A 19,655-nucleotide genomic window follows, 5' to 3' on the forward strand; every position below is an offset into this window, starting at 1 on the left:
GCAGGGAAACCCTGATTGCTCCCGGATGCGTTCATGAGTGAGATGTTTAGTTGGATTGAAAAGAAAATCCCTGCCAGTCACTTGTATGTTCTTATTTTTATTATTGTAAATGATATCATAAAACAAGAGTATCAGCCCCCACCCAATCACTGACTAGATCCCACCAGTCACCCCATGGTTTGGACATGCCTGGGATAGGCAACGATTTATTTTCTCCAATCAGTTGTCTGTGCTGCTCCTGAGGGCCTGGAGCCCCATTAGCATCCTGCCAGGCACCAGCTCTTCCCAGGGCAGGTGCTAACTAAACACTGGGTTGTCCTAAGCATTCAGACATTACTGTGGGAATAGTACCTTTATACCAAAACAGCTGAGAATATAATTTAGTTACAGGTTCCCACCAATAAAATGCACAGGAGAAGAGAAAAGTTTGACCCACGTGCTTCCTAAAATCACACTAATATAACTGAAGGTCCCTTTCTGCTTCCTCATCTTGATTAGCATTTTATTTTCTAGATAGTTCCACTGATATATGGGAAGGTGGGTTTTCACAGTAGATAGCCCACTTCATGCATGGATAGGGGTGGGCGGAGCAATGTTCCAAGTCATCGGGAAAATAGCCTTTTCACTGCGAAGGATGTAAACAGATGCTAAAGTGCCCCAGAATGGTTCTTTCCACTTCATATATTATACATAAGACAAGAGAATTTTCTGTCCAAATATGAGGCAATTGAATTTTTTTTAAATTACAGAGGTATGAGAGTTTAAAAATTTCAGTGTAAGTTCCATTTAGAATAGCTTATAATATATTCTTGGTCTCACTCTGTAGCAGAACCAGTTTGGGCTAGAAAGTTAGCATTTGCTTTATCTCAAACAGATTGACATGTTTGAAGTAGGGCAAAGAGGAAATGTCAGAGTGGCCCCTTCCAATACTGTCCAACTGACTGTGGGAAATCTGACCCTTTCAATTCTTTTTTTTTTAAATAGCACATTTATAGGACTCTTCATTGCACAAGAACTTAATATAAATTATCTGATTGCTACCATGACTGGTCACAGTGATATTTACACACACAAATTATAGAAGACAACTCAGACATCCACCTATCCTGCCACCCTCTCCAGCTGTGTTCTTGTCTAACACCTCCCCAGCCAGCTGACTCTGGAAGTCAAGACTAGATCAGGCTCCCTCAGATGGGAGCCTCCACACACACATTTCTCCCACCCACGCCTCCACTTAGTGTTCTGTAGAGGTCTGTCTACAGGCCTGGAGATCCACAGAGTGGCTAGAGAGGTGTGGGCAGAGTGCATAACTTTCTTCCCCATTAGCCTCATGGGGACTCCCTTAGAGATTTTATTCCACTTCTGCAACCCCACTCCATGGCAGTAACTTGCCTTTGAAAAGGGTCTGGGAGCTGCTGCACCCCGGCAATGGAGCCAAGCTGCTAAGGAGTGAAGCCAGAGGTTCTGCTGAGGATTCATGAAGGTTAGGGGAGGCTGTTCCATGGGAGAGCTAACCTCACCCTTGGATGGAACAAATGAGGAGAAAATTCAGCAAGAGATTTCCTCTCTTTTAGTTCCCTCTTCTAGGTTTTCCTGTGAAAAGGAGTGGCCAGGTCCTCAGCTACCTGCAGCCAGCATCTTTTACTTCACTCTGGGTCCCAGGACAACAATAGACTCTTAATTTCCTGGGCAATCTTTGTAGTGTTTATGGAGAATTCATTCTGTGATCTGTGCCAGGTTTCTCATGGAGCATCGAGTATATTGGCTGGGTTACATTAGTCCATTCCAGGCTTTGGAGTTTTACTAGAGAGTTCAGTTAGTTATGGTTAGAGAAGCTGCATCAGTTCTATACCGTCTTCTGGAAGCTGCAGGATTAAACAAGTTGTCTGTGGCATCTTCATTTGAAACTATATACAGCCTGTGTGTGATTATTTCTGGAAGATCCTACTCAGGACACAACACTCCTCTTCCTTATCGTCTCTGGGCATCAGTGGCTGTGCCAGCAGTGCTACCAGGAGAAGTTCCCTCTTACCCAATACCTGATCCACTGCAGCTTCCCACTAGTAGGTTGAAAATCTAACAAAGACCACCAACGGATTTCTCCATACCAGCCTGCATGTGGTAGTTCCTTTCAGCCTTTATCTACCAGGGCTGGATTTGAATCTCTGGCCTTAGATAAGTAAATAATATAAGTACGGGGAAGGAAATGAAGAGGGGTACATGTTATATATAAGTCCCATTCCAAAAAATGCAAATAAACTAGCAAACCAAAAAAGAGAGACTAACAGATACATCTCTTCATTATGCAAGTTCCGCTTGAGTGTGAGTTCTCTCCTTCCATTTCTCACTACTTGATATTGGAGTGGTTAAGGTATTTTTCAAAATAGTATCAAGTGCCAGGTAAACTACATTCATGTGCTTGAGGAGGTACATATCCAGTTTCTCATTGGAAATATTTCTTTTCTCTTGGGAAACTTCAAAACTTTCCCCATCTATTGAGAAAAAAGCTCCACAGATAGCCTCAGTTTAAATTTAAAAAAAAAAAAAGTCCAATAGGCAAGACACTTAGCAAAAAGATTACAATTCAGTTTAAGCATTCAATAATATACTATAATGATATAATAAACATAAAAGGAAAAGGGTGATTGGTACAAATCTTCAGAATGCTGTGATTTAATTACAGTCAAGTAATTGCAAAAAGAACCATGCATTATCTTAAATACATTGAAAAGAAAATATTCCTACCCTTTAACTACTTAACGGTATTGTAAATTTGTTAGTATTGTGAAAAAAAAATGGAAATCTGCTGTCTGGTCAAAATAATTTTATTGTTGTCTGCACAATATATTATGGAAAATAAAGACTAATTTAAAGTAATGTGGGCTTTGCCTTAACCTTAATATACACTACACAGCTCAGATATCAGAATGTATCATATTGACTTTACAGTCTGTAGTCTGACACCGAGTCATGCCATTTTTGACTAGGCTACCATGACTGCTGTAACGTGCACTCTGTATGCACAGTCCAGACCTTCCAATCTTTGAATCCCACCTGATCCCCCGTTTTAGTCCCAAGCCACATTCATTCTATTTAAAGAACCATTCACAATAAGTAATATAGGCAGGTATTGAGCTGTTGTGGAGGGTAACGGAATGGGAATAAAGGATTAGTAGGAAAGAGGCAATGGAAAGTATTAGATTTTTCTTTACATTATAAAGAGGATTTAGAAGAGGGATTAGTGGGGTAAGATTAAGCAGTCTTGAGGAGGAGCAGAAAGGATGGTGAGACAAAACTGATTTTATTTTTTATTTTAATTAAGAGTTTAACATTTTTTTAAAGCAGGGAGTTATAATGAATCAGGGTGTGAGTGAGTTCATAGCAGAGCATGGCAGAAAGGATTAGGAGTCAAGAAAAAGAAGATTCTTTTTTTTGTTAGTGTCTACAAAACCTTAAGAACTTAAAAGGCCAATGGGATCATGAAACAGAAAGAACAACCTCCCTTTAGTACTGGCCCAGAGGAGACATGGACAGGCCAACGTGTTTTAAGGAACAAGGCTAGGGCTAAGAACACGAGGGAGAAATGTGAATGGTAGAAAGGAGAAAGATGGAGACTAGAATCAAGAAAGCAGGAGAGGTTGTAAGTGATCAGGGTCAGCAGAGGCAGCCTGAAAGGACGTGTGAAATAGCAGAGAGAGCCAGGGAGTACGTGAAGGGTATCAACACCAGTAAAGACAACTATAAGATTGGACAGCAGAAAATCTAGAGTTCCCATTAAACTTAAATAATAAACTACCTCAAGGGTAAGAATCAAGTTTCTACTATGGGAGTGGCTATGCTAATACTTGGGTTAAATGCCTGAACTTGTTAAATATGAATGGGATACTTCCAGAAACCTGAGCAGAATCAGACCCCGTTGAGTGCTCATGAAGCTAATAAAAGTGTTGTGCCTTTTTTCAAACAAACCTTAATTTTGAATGCTCCCTAAGAAGTGCAACTGTGTCTAATTATGATACTGAGATGAACTGCTCTCATCTGCATAAGACGACTTCACTTACGGGAGAATCCATTCTGGAAACACACCTAAACTAAAACCCTGGATACAAACACACCTAGAGTGTTTAAAATTCAAACCTGGAACTAAAATTAGCCAATAACCTTTACCTTTATAATGGGTCAACCTCTCTTCTCCAAATACCCCCTCGAATTTTCAGGTATTCCATATCTGAATTTTGCTGCTTAATCCTATTTATTTAATTAATCATCAATTAAACAATTATATACCTTTGATTTTGACTAAGATTGACATTTGTAGTTTGGCTTGGTATCTGAAAGGGTTAATGTAGAATAAGTCACTGCTTAATGCTGTATGCTGTAAAGTGTGCAAGATAGATGGACATTTTGAAGTGAGGAAAGTAAAGAGACCATCAAATAGATAAATAAGCACACCAGCTGCTAGTCAGTGTGATGGGACACACCCATTCTGCTAATAGTACATTCCTGTACTCAGACAGCACCAATTAGGCTGACCTGCAGAACATGCCTCACCTGGAGAAATGGAGTTTAAAAGGGTGAGACTGGCCACACAAATGGGAGTTTTCCCAGGAGCTGGAAGGCTGTCAGGACTTGCTAGTGAGCTCTGATAGCAGGGTGAGTTTAGTCTGAGGTAGTTGCTATCACCTCTTTCCGTGTCCCCACCTTTGTTTGGGGTAGACTGATACAACAATCCTGATACAGATGAGGGGCACTGGAGAGCTCCTCCCATCCAGCTACTGTGGCAGGACTTGAGGAGTGCTGCCAAGGACTAGAGGCAAGTGAACTATAATTGGACTCAGAAAAGATGCTGGAAGTGAGCCAAATTGCCACCAGGAACAGTGAGATTCCCCAGGAGTGGGTGCTCCTATACAGGACACAAGGACAGGACACTCAAAATTACTACAGCTGAACTTAGGCTTAGGGTCTTTTGACTATAGTCAGCAACAGAACTTTTCTCAGTTGGCTTGGCTTTTCTCTGGATAGTGCAGACATATAAGGCTGCTAGCCCATATTCAGTGTAAGAGTACCTTAAAGTTAGTCTGTCAGTGGAGAACTACACAAAATACATACAATAATGTATGATACATAACAGACTTACAGGTAGCCATAGGTACTTAAATGAATACTATCAATACTATTTAAGTGTGTATTTCCAGTGTGCGCAGTCTTGTAAAACCTGCATTGGAAATGTTCCAAAGGTCAATGAAAAGTAATGGAGATGTTAAGATGACAAGGATGATCGCTTACAATTCTAATTTCTCCAGATGTCCTAATAGCACTTTTTTGTTTGAAATATATAGCATCATCAGACAGCAACATTGATACCAACACAGTATATTTAGAACATCTCCGTGACATTCAAAATATTCTTCCTTGTATAAATCCCATTAAAGGGGGTCCACCCTAAAGTGTTCTTCCTACAAGGTGCACTGTTCAAAGCCATATTTTTGTCACAATACATGCTATCCTCTTTCTTTGACATCCCACCACTTCATGGGTCATTCTCTCTGTGTCAGGATTAACCTCAGTCTAATAAGTGTGCCTGGGCCCCATTTGAGCCACCTCACTAGCAGAGGGGATTAGCTGACCTGCTCTTAAGATCAGCAGCAGCAGATTGCTGGCTACTCAAAGCATTCACCCATAGTTATGATAACTCTTGCTTCCAGCTTTGCTCCTCTCTTGGGCCCAGCCTTGCTCTGCCTTGCCTCACTCCCGATAACCCAGTTGTGACCCTCAGCTCTGATTCCTGAGTTCTGACTTCAGCTCAGACCCTTGGCTCTAGCATATGGCTTCTGACTCCAGCTGTGACCCTTGCCTCTGGCATGTGGCTACAGACTTCCATTGTGGGCATTAGGCAGCCTGACCACCCATGTCCTGGTCCCTAATACAGTGTCTTTCCTTCAGACTTAATCTGTTAGACTCCCTTACCTACATAGTTGTCAGGACTGTGGCTTACATGACCAAATCATCTGAGCCTGCACACCCTCATTCAAAACTATGGCTCCCAGTGTTCCCTCTTGTCTTTCTAGGGGTCTGTTAACGTACCGAGGTGCCTCTTGTCTCATTTATGAGCAGGGAAGCAACCTCTCCATTAGCAAACCCCAGTGAGTTAAAATAAATGAGCTCTGCTTTTCCAATTATGCTTTATTCTCACTTAGCCACATTATTGACCAGATATGTCAACTGGTCCACCACCTTGATCCCTTTGAGTACAAGGCCATTTCTCCCTTATAGGAAAGATTGTCACACAATTGGAATGAGATATACAGGATCCTTAGTATTCATTACAAATCATGTAAGCTAAATAATTGGCCACACCTCATAGCAATGGAATTGAAGGACATTCACATCCCGTCACTGACATTGGTTGGATTAGTTTTCAAAGCAATTGGCCCAGCGGGGGTGCAATCCCCTGAGAAGTGTTTCAAGTGACTGACTCACAGTTCAGTCACTAGGGAGATTTCAGTATGGAAAAGCCCATGGTGATATTTGCTTGGCTGTCCTTCAAAATGTTCAGTCAGAAGGGTGAATGAGATACAATGGGAAACTTCCAGATAAACAAGGACAATTTCTCCCTAAAACACTGTCACTTTCAAATTTCAGTATATTTTGTTTCTAAATCAAGCAAGCTTTGGTTTGTCTGTATTGTTAATGAAAACTCAAGCTCTTTAATGCTTGGCATTTCATTTGCTCTTCTCATACTGTTGTGGTGGTAGCGTTGTTTATAACAACCCAGTAGTTCTGCCAAGAAGAAAAAAACATCAAGGAACATAAACAGATTTGTTTGGCTGCACTCACTGTGTGGGGAAAACAGAATTACAGGCTAGAAGCCAGAAAGGACCAACTCTGGGTAAACTGCATTAATTCTGCAATGTCCGATAACAGTTCTAAAAAGCCAAATAATCATAATGAATAATCATATGGGTAGCTGTCAGAATACAATGAAAGTAAATACTATACCTTCAGATATACACAAATTATCCATCTGCATGAAAGATTTTTAAATAGCTCCATAATGCTGCTGTCAAATGAGATAACACCTAACAATAGTAGTGTGTAGTAGTGCTGGGGATAATTGTGCTAGGTTATAATTTTTAATTGTGCACTGTTATATTGATTTTGTTTTATTTATCTAGTATTCTTTCTTTTCTGGAACAACTCCCAGTTCCTTTTCAGGGACTGCTATCCTGGATACTTTTAATTCCTGCTTTAGATACAATTCACCTGAGCTAAATGTTTGTTTTCTGATAAAAGTATATTTTGAAAAATGAAAACAAAATAACTGTCTCCAGTCCCACCCACTCTTTTCTCAATGTATCCACAGTTCATACCAGTGCTATAACAATATATCTGTGAGCTAGAAGAATCATTGTCTTGACATCACAGTAAGTAACTTGACAGTAAGCACCAAAACTATTTGTTAGATCTGAAGCACATATATCAGTGATAAAGTGGGATATCACTGCAGTGATAGAGACTTGGTAAGACATCAAATGGGAGGTTAAACTAGCTGTCATAGGCTATCTTCAGTGGAAAGAAATGGATTATTTTCTTAACACAGAGGTAGCTACTGAGATCCTAGCAGAGAGATGGCACAGATAGTTTTTAACTTTCCTGTAGCTAGTGAAGTTCAACCCCAGCTGGAGGTTGAAGGGTCAACCTTGACTAGACACATTGGGATAAAAACCACCCATGCTTTGTTTCTGCTAGGACTGTACTTCAAGATAGCCATCTCGAGTTATCTCCATGTAAACCACACCTATTTTATTGCAAGGAAGACATTGGCACAGAAACATAAGCCAATGGCTGCTCCCACTTACCTACCATCGCCCTGTTACAGGGGGCTACTAGGCCTGGGAGGAGCTGTGGAAAAGTTAATGCAGTCACAGGGTGAAATAGATTTCCGCCAGAATCTCCACAAGGCTTGGTGATAGCTGAAGCACATCACTCTTCCTGCTTCCAATTTAGCCCTCGTCAGTCACCACCCTGGGCATTCTCGAGGAGGCCTGGATTTAGCCTCCCTATTCAATGGATGCACCATCCCTTCCCAGGACTCCATGCCTTCCTCACTTGTCCTTGCCCCTCCCTGCTGGCTCGAGGCTTCCTTATAGGAAGGGATTTGGGGGTCTTCCTCTCTGTACCTACATCCAGCCTTGCTCCCACTTTTCTCCCCTCCTGATGTCCCCAGGTGAGAGTTGCCATCACAGCCCACAGCAAGCAGGAGTATACGGACTGGAGAACTCTGCCTCAGTAGTGGTGATACCGACTATCTGTCTCTTCTCCTGCATTGTAGCTCCCTGACAGGCCAGACGAGAACAGCCCAGCTTGTCCCCCACCTCAAACTCTTATCCCTCCTCGCTTCTCAGAGGTCCCCAGTGTTAAGAGAAGCCACTGTGGATTCCAGCAGGCAGAGCAGGACCCAGGTGCTGGCTGTGCATATTTTCAACAAAAAAATTGAATACTAAAATGTTTTGATATGGAAATGCTGCCAGCATAACTCAAAGAATTTTGTTTGAGCACCTCACATGCCCATTCTCCTCCATAGGCCAGGTTACCTGGTCAGACTATCTATCTCATGATGCACCATGTCTTCCCTCTTGACTAAGGGTGATGGTGCATCATGGGAGGCCATAGCCATGGTCTATCCTGTAAGATGTAGTCCAGCCTGGGAGCCTGGCTAATAGAGGAGAATGGGGATATGAGGCCACTGAACTTCAGCCTACATGAGGCATTGCAGCAGCATTTTCAATATTGAAATATTTTGGCTTTAGGGATTTCTTTTTTCAATACTTTTCACGCAGACTTTATATATAGTAGAAAACCCAATTTTCTATTGAACAGTTGTGATGGAAAATTTTCAACCACCCCTAAATTAGATTTCCCTCCGAAAAAACTGCCATGCACAACCAAGAAGTGAACCAAGAAGAATACAAACAGGAAGTGACACAGGCTGCAATTCATAGCAGATGACATCAGTAAGGTGTGAATTCCACTGAATACTTTTAAAGGTACCTTGTCATTTTCTGCCATGGTGCCTAGCTATCCTAGAAAAAATGCTCCATGCTGCCTTCAGACTTCAAATCCACTCACTCATCATAGGATGGAGACCAGAGCACCTTTACCCCTGTGGTATGGAACTTACTGTACTTCATACTTCACCCCTTCCCCCAAGACTTTGCCGTCAGTATGTTCCTCACAGGTATGAGGATCTGCCTTGTATAGATCTGCTTTCAGTATTGGAACCATAATTCATACGCTCAACTGCATGCATGTAGCACAAGGAATTTGAGTGTGATTGCATGATGGTGCTGCTGATGATGATAGGGGGCAGGGCTCAGCAGTCCTGGAGCTCATTCTCAGTTTCTTATGTTCCTAAAAGCTCATGCTTCATGGTTTCAGCCAGCCACCTGCAGAGGTCAAGAAGGCATCTTTTCCCCCAAAAAAATCTTTCTCTGAAGCATCAGTGATAGTCATGGCTGGAGAAGGAACCAGAGATCTGAGGAGGCACTGAGCATTCCTCTCTCAGGGATTCGGCTGTCTGGTTCTTGCTCTCATACTCAAGGTCTAACTGATCACCATATATGGGATCAGGAAGGAATTTCCCCCCAGGCTAGATTGGCAGTAAACTTATAGGGGGATGGGGTGCCTTCCTCTGCAGCATGTGGGTGCAGGTCACTTGCCAGGATTATTTGGATATATCTCACTTAACCATTTCCCTGACAGCTCAGGGGCCTTGGGCATTGGTGCACTTTGGCCCTTCCTACTCTCTGTTCCTGTGGCATATAATAATCTGTAGGTCTCCTGTAGGCTGTAATACTTTGGTCTAATTTTGGTTGTTGGGTTTAGTGTGTGGATGCTGGTGGCCTGTGATGTGCAGAAGGTCCGATGAGATGATCTGGTGGTCCCTTCTGGCTTTAAATTCTATTACTATGATTTTATGCAGCCCAGAAAGCATAGATCTGTTTCCCTTTTAATTGTATGCAGTGTTGTTGTAGCTGTGTTGGTCCTAGGATATTAGAGAGACAAGGTGGGTGAGGTAATATCTTTCATTGGACCAACTTCTTTTGGTAAGAGAGACAAACTTTTGAGTTTACACAGAGCTCTTCTTCAGGTCTGTGAAAGTACTAAGCATGTCACAACTAAATACAAAGTGAAACAGATTGTTTAGCATAAGGGATGAACACATTTCAAGGGACTATTCAAGATGGAGTGGGACCATTAACACCATTCCAGTCATGGGTAAGTGATGGAGGAAAAGCAAACTAACAACACACACACACCTGCATTCCCCCACAACCCCTCTTTCCTTTCCCTCTGACTGAAGAACTGTTAACAGGCCACTTCACCTTGAATAGTCTCTTGAAATATGTGTTAACTTTTTATGCTAAACAATCTGTTCTAGCATCCTTGAGTGATGCAGTAAAGCCAACCTAACCCCTGGTGTAGACAGTGCTAAGAATTCTCCTGTCAACCAGCCACCATCTCTCAGGGAGGTGGAATTAGGGTTGCCAACCCTCCAGGTTTCACCGGGAGTCTCTCAGAATCTGGCTCATCTCCCGGAGATGTTACTGCAGCCAAATTGGGAGATTTTAGGTGCTAATAGTCTGGCAGGGCTAAGGCTGGCTCCCTGCCTGCCCTGGCCCTGTGCCACTCCAGGTAGCAGCCTGTACATCTCTGTGGCCCCTGGGGGGAGGCAAAGGGTCTCCGCACACTGCCCTCACCCCAAGCACCAACTCCACAGCTCTCATTGGCCAGGAACTGCAGCCAATGGGAGCTTCAGGGGGTGGTGGCTGGGGGCTGCAGGGGCCGCAGGGACATGCTAACCGCTTCCTGGAGTGGCGCGGGGCCAGGGCAGGCAGGGAGCCTGCCTTAGCCCCGCTGTGTCTGCCGACCAGGAGCCACTTGGGGTAAGCACTGCCCAGCCAGAGCTCACACCCTTCACCCCTCCTGCACCCAACCCCCCTGCTTCAGTCTTGAGCCACCTCCCGAAGCCAGCACCCCAAATCCCCTCAAGCACCCCAACCTCCAGCCCTGAGACCCCCCTCCTATGGTGACCAGATGAGATGAAATATTGGGACACATGGGGGGAGGGGGGCAAAGAAAAAAAGCAGAGTGCTGCCGCTGGAACAAAAAAAGAATTTGTTTTAAATGAGTGCTGTCGGCAGAGTGAAATATCGGGACAAAGATCAGCCAAGATGCGGGATAACCACTCAAATATCGGGACGGACCCTACCCCCTCCTGCACCCAAACTCCCTCCCAGAGCTTGCACCCCCTCCTGCATCCAACCCTCTGCCCCAGGCTAAGCCCAGCACCCCTCCCACACTCTTAACCCCTTGACCCCAGCCCAGAGCCCAAACCCCCTCCTGCACTCCAATACCTTGCCCAAGTCCAGTGAGAATGGGAGAGACTGAGCAACAGAGGGAGAGGGTATGGAGCGAGCGGGGTAGGACCTTGGAGAAGGGGTGGGGTGGGGCCTTGGGGCAGGGGCGGGGAAAGGGTGTTTGGGTTTGTGTGATTAGACAGTTGGCAAAAAATCTAGAGCCACCCCTGTATCACGTAAAAGCAGAGTAAATGAGAAGGATTAAGATCAGTATTGAAAACTTGCCAGAGTATTTCCAGTCTTTCTGTTATTTAGGTTTTTTTCAGCTACATTGAGCCTAAAACATTTATTTGCTTATTAAAGTTACATCTTTAATTTTAATAAGGATGAGCAGTGCTTGAAAAGTTTGTTGTTTCTTTTTTTGGTTTCTTTTTACTGTTTTATTGCAATAAAGGAAGATATCTGCAGAAGATGTTGAATTTCCTCACTCCAAAAATTTGTAATACTGCACATATTTTAAATATATCAATAGCTGTCTGTTAACCACCTTTAGTATGATTTTTGTCTGATTAAGATATATGTACTAATTGGCAACTTAATTGTTGTAAAATTGTAACACAGAAGTGGTGACTTTACCATTTGTCCACTAGAGGGAAATTGCAGGAATGTCTAGATTAAAAAAATAGAATGAAACAGGAGAGACTGAGCAGAGCTTGAAAAGTGGTATGTTTTTTGCTGTTTTGTTTTTATGGTTTCAGTGTAATAAATGAATATATCTACAGACAATGTGAAATAAACAAAATACATAATGAGTGGTGCATTTCCTAGATATTGATCTCACTAAAGAATGCAAATTAAGACCCCAGTCCTGCAACAATTTATGCATGAGATTAAAATGATATACTGTGTGTGCGTAGTACCATGGGCCTATGTTAAACAGTAATGATAAGCACATGCATAAATCATTGCAGAATTGGGGCCTAAAAATGAATAGGGAAAGAAAGGCTGCATCAATCCTATTCCTGGAAACATACGTGTGTGTGTGTGTGTGTGTGTGTGTGTGTGTGTGTGTGTGTGTGTGTGTGTACATGTATCCAGTCATGGATTGTTAAACTATTTAAACCAGGCTATGTTCTTGCAATACTGTATTTGCGCCTCTGTATAGTATGGGACTCATTCACCTTTGGTGAGGAGCAACTGTCCTCTATAGAGTTGAATTTTTGTCTCCTGCTACATCTATGCAGTTTTCATTGATGTTCACTGGAGTTGTGAATGAGTATCTCAGGAAACTGTTTGGCTCATTGTACACTGTATTTAGCAGCAGAATTAGTACCCACAATATTCCATAGCTATGATAAGAGTGAGTTAAGTTTTCTACAAGAGAGACTGTGCACTTTTTTAGCTGGTATTCTCTTGGTAAGGGACAACTCATACACAATGTCCAATTCATAACCACATCTCCAAAGCCATGAGAGTTCCACCTTACCACTCCAAGGGCAAGTTGAAATGTTGGTGAGACATTTACTGTTTGTTTTCTGCTATCATGTGGTGTGGAGAATAAGCTCCTGCTGCTTGATTAAGAACACAGTAATAACATTCTCTGGAAACCACATCTTATCCTTTATTGTCAACTTGGCTGGGGCAGAGCAGAAGTTCTCATTAAAAGGAAACGCTTGCTCTAACTTCTACACACACACACACACACAAGTTCTTAACTTGTATAGTTATGTTGTCCCTCTCTAGCTGACATATAAATTTGGAGCAGGGGATGGACAGGCTTGGAAAGGGAAATCTCCTGGGAGGCCCCAGGTCTCCAAGGCCCCCCAAAACCACAAATACCAATGATCTGTTGATCTAAGTCGAGGCTGGCAGGAGCCCTGGGACCAACAGAACGTAGATCTACATGCATAGGTCAGGGGGATCCAATCACTGGAAATGCATGCGTTCATGAGGTAGGAATTGAGTGAGGGCCTGGGCTGACCCCAGTTTTCCTCCATTGCTTTTTGTATTTGAGTTTAGTGTCCCGATACAGGCAACACTGTTGCCTCGTGTGTTTCAGTTAAGCATTCTCCTAACAGCAGGAGGTAAGCACATGTGGCAGAGCTAGTGCAGGGGCAGTCAGACCCACCAGACAATCACAACATGAAATGGGGCCATTGGTGTTTCCAACCATCTTATCTGAGTGACTGGAGCAAAGACTATCCCCATGCCCCAGGTCCAAGAGGGAAAGGTGATGGGCAAACACAAGCTATCAATATCCAGATGACCCTGGGAGCCCTCTCTGCTCTCCCTGAAGGCCCTCACCTCTCCAGCTCAGTCCTGCTGATGGTCTGGAATAAGACGAAACATTACAACTTGGCTTTATAATGGCTGGCCCAACCAAATGGGGACTTTGAAAGGCTCCTGGACTTTCTTGAACTGGCCCTGCTCTTGGTAAGATGAGCTGATATTAGTGCTCATTTGTGATGTGGCTTCTAGGCAACCAAATGCTGTATATGTTTAGTTTAGCTGTGCATCACTTTAACTAAAACAAAAGTCCAATGTGTGAGTATATGCTGGGTATTTTAAAGCATTCTGCAGATATTTTTCTTTAAAAGGCATCTCTTTCACAAGAGGGATTGACAGGGATGCTTTAAATGTAAACTTTATTTGTGACTAACCAGAAGAACTGGTTAGAAAACAGAAAATACATTTCCCAACCATTTGCATAAAACTGTTTCCATTCTCATGAAGTTTTCAAAGCACAGCTCTACTTAAAAACAGAAACTTACTGTCAACATTTAGAATGACAAGCAAATACAATTAGGTTTGCTACCTGCATACAGTTAGCAGCACAGCAAAATCTGTTTAATAGAACACCAATTTCTTGTTGCAAATGACAGAAAGGAACAGGACTGACATAAGTTGCAGCACATATTAAACATACACGCTATGCTTATGATGTAGTATTATATAAACTTCAAATACTATCTCTACTTTATTTAGTGTGAGATGTCTGCAGAAGTGAGGATATTTGTCCACAAGAGGGGGCTAGCAGTCTTTACTAGGATATGTAATTTCTCTAAGTCCTACTAGAAGTTCCTTCATCAGAAATCTGAATCTTACCAGTGCTAAGAAGGATGACTAGTGAGGTTACTTTCTAGTTTAACATTAGTTTTACCTTTAGCTGGTGCCCTTACAATGTGTAAGAAGAAACCGGGACCCAGAGAGAAGCTGTCAGATTTTTCCTGACCAATAGTATAGTAGTGGAGAGACCAAGGGTGTTATGATGGAGAGGGAATAGTGTACAACTTCTTAACAGGAACATTCATTAGTCTTTTCTTTTTCCATGAAAGGCTCTGAATCTGTCCTCAGGCTATTTATTAACACCTGTTAAAGCAGCACTCCATATTTGGAATGTTATTAATGAAAAGCTACGCAGTCAGGACTGAAAGCTGGTGCTGGTCAGGAAATAGCTTTTGTTTATATGAAAAAAATACGATGAAAATTCAAAATGCTTTCTTCTGAAGTTTTATGTGTTTTGTGTAAAACCAGATTTTTTTATCAAAATCAGAATGTCCCAAAGAAAATGCCTTGTTTTTCCCCCAAACAAACAAAAAAACCTTAATTTCAAATAAACCATTTTGACCATCTCTTCTGAAAATTGACAGGAGGCCCATGTCCTCCAGATGTGTGACATACAGAGTAAGAAGCAATTGAAATTTTGATGATTACTATTATTATTCATTGTTTTGGAGGGGAGGGATTGAGAGTTTATTCCTGAATGGTAGGAACCTGGTGGAGATGAGACGGCCTTTTCTATTGCTTTGATTTACTAGCTGGCTGGATGAATTTGTTGTTTGCTGTTTGACTGCTTTAAGCTACTGGCTGGCTCCGTTTATTTTTGTTACCTATGAATACTAATTCAAAACAGCATGGCTGAGTGAATAAAACAGCATGGTTGAGTTAATAATGTTAGCTGTATATGTGTATTGAATGCTGCCAGATAGTCATCATTATATTGCTGTATGTCTAATTGTTAGGACATCTACAGCTGTTTTATGTGGGTGTACTTTGTTATTTTTAAAATCTAATTAGAGAAAATAAATATTTATTGTTAAATGGTTTATTTTTCTGATTGCAGCTGGTGTGCTTTACCACATAGGTGAAAGACCTGTGCCTTAGAGGCTTTACTATCTAACCAAAGCAGTTGAGCATCAAATCGGAAAAACATCTTAATGTCTAGTCATTAAAATTAGAATATTCCAGGGACAGACAAGCTTTTGGAGTTTTTGAAGGAGATGAGTGAGAAGTGTGATGGTTATTGATTAGGAGGTTGTTCAAAGCACACACACTGGGCACGAAAGAAAGTCTGGAGTCTAGAGTGGGTGAATGAGCCAAAGGGAGAGAACAGGAGTGAAGCACTGCGAAAGAACAGAGTGTATATTTAGCTGGAGAAGAGGACAGAGATGTAGGCAGGGTTATGGAAAGCTTTAAAAATAAAGAAATGGTTGAACTTTACACAGAAGAAGAGTGGCTTAGAGAGAAGCATTTAAGGTCTTTTTAAGTATATCTGTGGTTTCAAGGGTATCTGCCTAGTACTATAGGGCCGGCGCTAAACCAAATGGCCCATGCGAGGAGCATCTCCAGTGCCTCCCCCCCATTTGTGAAACTTTTGAATACCTTATTTTTATTGCATTTGTAGCCCATTTCACAACTTTGATTCATGATTTGCATGCATGATTTATCCCTGTTATATGAGACAATACATTTGCATGCAGGGCCGGTGCAACCATTTAGGCGACCTAGGCGGTCGCCTAGGATGCTGGCATTTGGAGGGTGCCATTTTCTTCTGCAGCGACCGCGGCGGCCGGATCTTCAGCCACCCCAGTCGCCACCGGCATTTAGGTGGAGGGTGCTGTGGCAGGGGAGCGTGGGAAGGGCCGCCTGCAGCAAGTAAGGGGGGAGGGGGCGGCACGCAGGGAAACTCCCTGCCCTAGCTCACCCCTGCCCTGCCTCCTCCCCAAGCACGCCGTGGCCGCTTCACTTCTCCCACCTCCCAGGCTTGTGGCGCCAATCAGCTTAGGCACCGCAAGCCTGGGAGGCGGGAGAAGTGAAGCGGCAACGGCGTGCTCGGGGTGCTCGTGCTCGTGCATGGAGCAGGGGTGAGCTGGGGGTGCCTCAGGGCGGGGTGGGGTGGGGATCGGGGAGCTGCCGCAAGGGGGACGCCTCAGGGCAGAGTGGGGGAGCATTGCAGAACTTGGAGTGGAGAATGCTTGGAGTGGAGAATGCTTCCTGTGTGGCAAAATGTGACAGATGTTGTCCAATTCGACATAGCGTTCTTTATCACCAACGTCCAAACAGTTCCCATGTGTCGGCATTCGGTGAAGGTCTGTACAATTGTTCAAGGGTGTTTTCCTGTCCACAGCAGCATACTAAGGTCATGCAAAAAAGCCCAGGTCTTTTCATGGTGCTTCATTTGTCCACATTTTTCTTCAATGAATAGTCAAGCAGTGTCAATGAGCAAGCAAAAGAACTCCCTCTTCAATTTTTCTTCCAAGCTTCCCATCACCTCATCATTGCCCTTGCAACCAAACTGTCTCTTCTTCTAATTAAATAAGAGTTTCCCTGAACACAGACTCAACTTCTAAGTTTTCCACTATTTCTTTGGCAGCAGTGATGGCATCTTCAAATCCATTCTCTGTAGGCCACAACAAAATCAAGGCAGCTTCTCATCAAAGTAGTAGCAGTCACAATGTCCATCAACTGAGTTTGTAATGCTTACAACATTTACTTGAAACAGGATATCATGCCAAACCACAATTGAGACCAAAAATTTGAAGTCAGTGATCTGCAACAGTTTACTTCAAACATTCTATTTTCACTTTTGTTGCTCAGAACAAAAACAGCACCCTGAGCCTGGCAACCCCAAGCCCAGCAGTTGCCGAGGTCACCTGCCCCTAAATCCGGCCTTGAAGCACTACAGTTGTCTACAGCCAGCTAAGTCAGGTATACCTTAATAAGTATTTACAGTACAAATTATGACAGATGTTATTGTCCATGTCAGTTTTCCCCACTTGTTCCTGTATTTCAAATCATACACTATGTTGATGATAATGTGGAAAGTATCTAGCATAATAACAAGCACTTGGAAATTTAAAGTTCAACCTTAAACCTCCATTCCACCTCTGCCCTCACTGCATACAGTAAAGTTAAGCACTGGCAGTCAAATTCAATTCTGAGGTAAGTAGGTGTAACTCAGTTATTTTCAATAATAACATGAGTTGAATTTGGTGTTGAGCTTCAGATTTCACTCTTGGCATTTATAATTTTAAACCAGACTCTTCATTTGAACCTAACTTTTTGTATTTATCACAAGCAAATAGCTTTTGAACACCCTTGCTGATTGAACATTTTCAACATCAGCCTTCAGATATAAAATTTCAAGAAGGCATCAGTGTAGCTATTCAGGAAAAATTACTACATTGGTACTACATTTTTCAGGGTCTCTTTCAAGTGAAACACTTATATTTTTCTAGTTTCTAGTCACCATATATTATCCCTCTCACCAACCTGTTAAGTGTCTGAGAAATGTTTCTGTAAGAAAGTGACACATGTTGGTGACCGGTCATTTTTAAAAAATATATTCTTTTTTTTAACTATTTTTCAAACTTTTTCATATGTACATTACAAAAATCTGTGTATGGACATTTAAAAATTCATGAAATGAGCACGTTTAATCAGATTCATGTTATGGTTTCAAGGTCAACAGTAATCAGAAAATTGCTTAATTCACAGATCCTGATGTCTCAACTATCTTTCCCATGCTCATCACTGTGGTCACTGAGCCTAAGAGGAGTCATTGTTAGTTCAGTAGGATTCTGAATGTGTGGTTGAGCCACAAAATAAAAATTCTCATGAAATGCTTGACAGCAAAATGTTTCTTTTTTTAAAGGTAAGTTAAATCTGTTCTGTTTTTCCAAAATAATCTTTGGTCTGGACTAATCATTGATCAGATTTGTTTTCTGTTACAAGAATATAGAAAGCCAGTTAAATAACACTTCCACCATTTAAAAATAAATTTATTTCTATGGTTTGACCTTATATGTCAAGCCTGTTGTGAATTTTTATAGCCAGTTATAAACCCCTGAATACAGGGAATTCTAATGGAAATGCTGAAACAATTACTCATGGCTTCTAAATTGCTCTTCATAAACTTTAATTCAGTTACCATAAAATAGGATGTCTACTGAATGTTTACCCAACAACATTCCTTTACACTCTGAATGCGACATACAGAAGCATTTAAAAGCATGTGCTGCCAGGAACACATTTATTCTGGACTGACATCTTGCCTAATTCAATACCCAGCTAATGAGACTCCAGAAGTGGTAAGCATGGAGATGGTTTCCTGTAGCAAATCAGCTGAAAAGCATGAAATATAAGGCATTCTACAATCAATCCTATAGAGCCAAATCTCCACCCCTTATGCAGGAGCAAGTGCAAGATGCAAAGTGTCAGGGCATTGCCAAAGAGTAGGCACATTTTGGCTTCATTACTCTTTCTTCCCTTCTGTGTATTTGATGTGCACACTCATGAACTAACCCAGAGAAACAAGAAGGAGTCCGGTGGCACCTTAAAGACAGATGTATAGCTTTAGTGGGTAAAATACCTCACTTCTTCAGATGCATCTCCTTGTTGTTTTGTGGATACAGACTAACACGGGTACCCCTTGATACTTAACCCAGAGAAGTTCCCCCAAATTTTAACTTGAAGTCAGGGGCGGCTCTATGTATTTTGCCGCTCCAAGCATGGCAGTCAGGCGGCCTTCGGCGGCGCGCCTACAGGGGGTCCACTGGTAACGCGGATTCGGCGGCATGCCTGCGGGAGGTCCGCTGGTTCCGTGCCTTTGGCATACCTGCCGCTGAATTGCCGCCGAAACCGAGGGACTGGCGGACCTCCCACAGGCATGCCACCGAAGGCAGCCTTACTGCCACCCTCACAACGACTGGCAGACTGCCCTCTGTGGCTTGCTGCCCCAGGCACGTGCTTGGTGCGCTGGTGCCTGGAGCCACCCCTGCTTGAAGTAACAGGGATTAGTCAGCAATAAGTCTGAGCCAAAGCCTCCTCTTGAAGGTCGGTGTCTTCCATTACCCAACTAGATGCAGGTGTGTCGTCCCACTGCACAATGAAAGAGAAGCTGCCTACATAAAGATCGCATTTTTCTGATATAAGTTTCATGGAGCAGTTGGTAGTACATGGTTGTACATCATCATGCTCTGAACGACTTCATGAGGGATGGGAACTGTACAGCGCTAA

At 42.6% G+C, this 19,655-nt stretch overlaps 1 long non-coding RNA gene across 1 annotated transcript; it reads left to right on the forward strand.

Annotated features, from left to right (window-relative positions):
• The first annotated feature begins 4,600 nt into the window (after positions 1–4,600).
• Positions 4,601–18,268, forward strand: LOC120405097. The gene is made up of 3 exons (XR_005598358.1): positions 4,601–4,650; positions 17,235–17,345; positions 18,135–18,268. It is a non-coding gene; the product is annotated as an uncharacterized LOC120405097 (long non-coding RNA).
• Positions 18,269–19,655: the final 1,387 nt, after the last annotated feature.

Source organism: Mauremys reevesii, linkage group 4 (genome assembly GCF_016161935.1).
Source record: "Mauremys reevesii isolate NIE-2019 linkage group 4, ASM1616193v1, whole genome shotgun sequence".
In the NCBI taxonomy this organism is placed as follows: domain Eukaryota; kingdom Metazoa; phylum Chordata; order Testudines; family Geoemydidae; genus Mauremys; species Mauremys reevesii.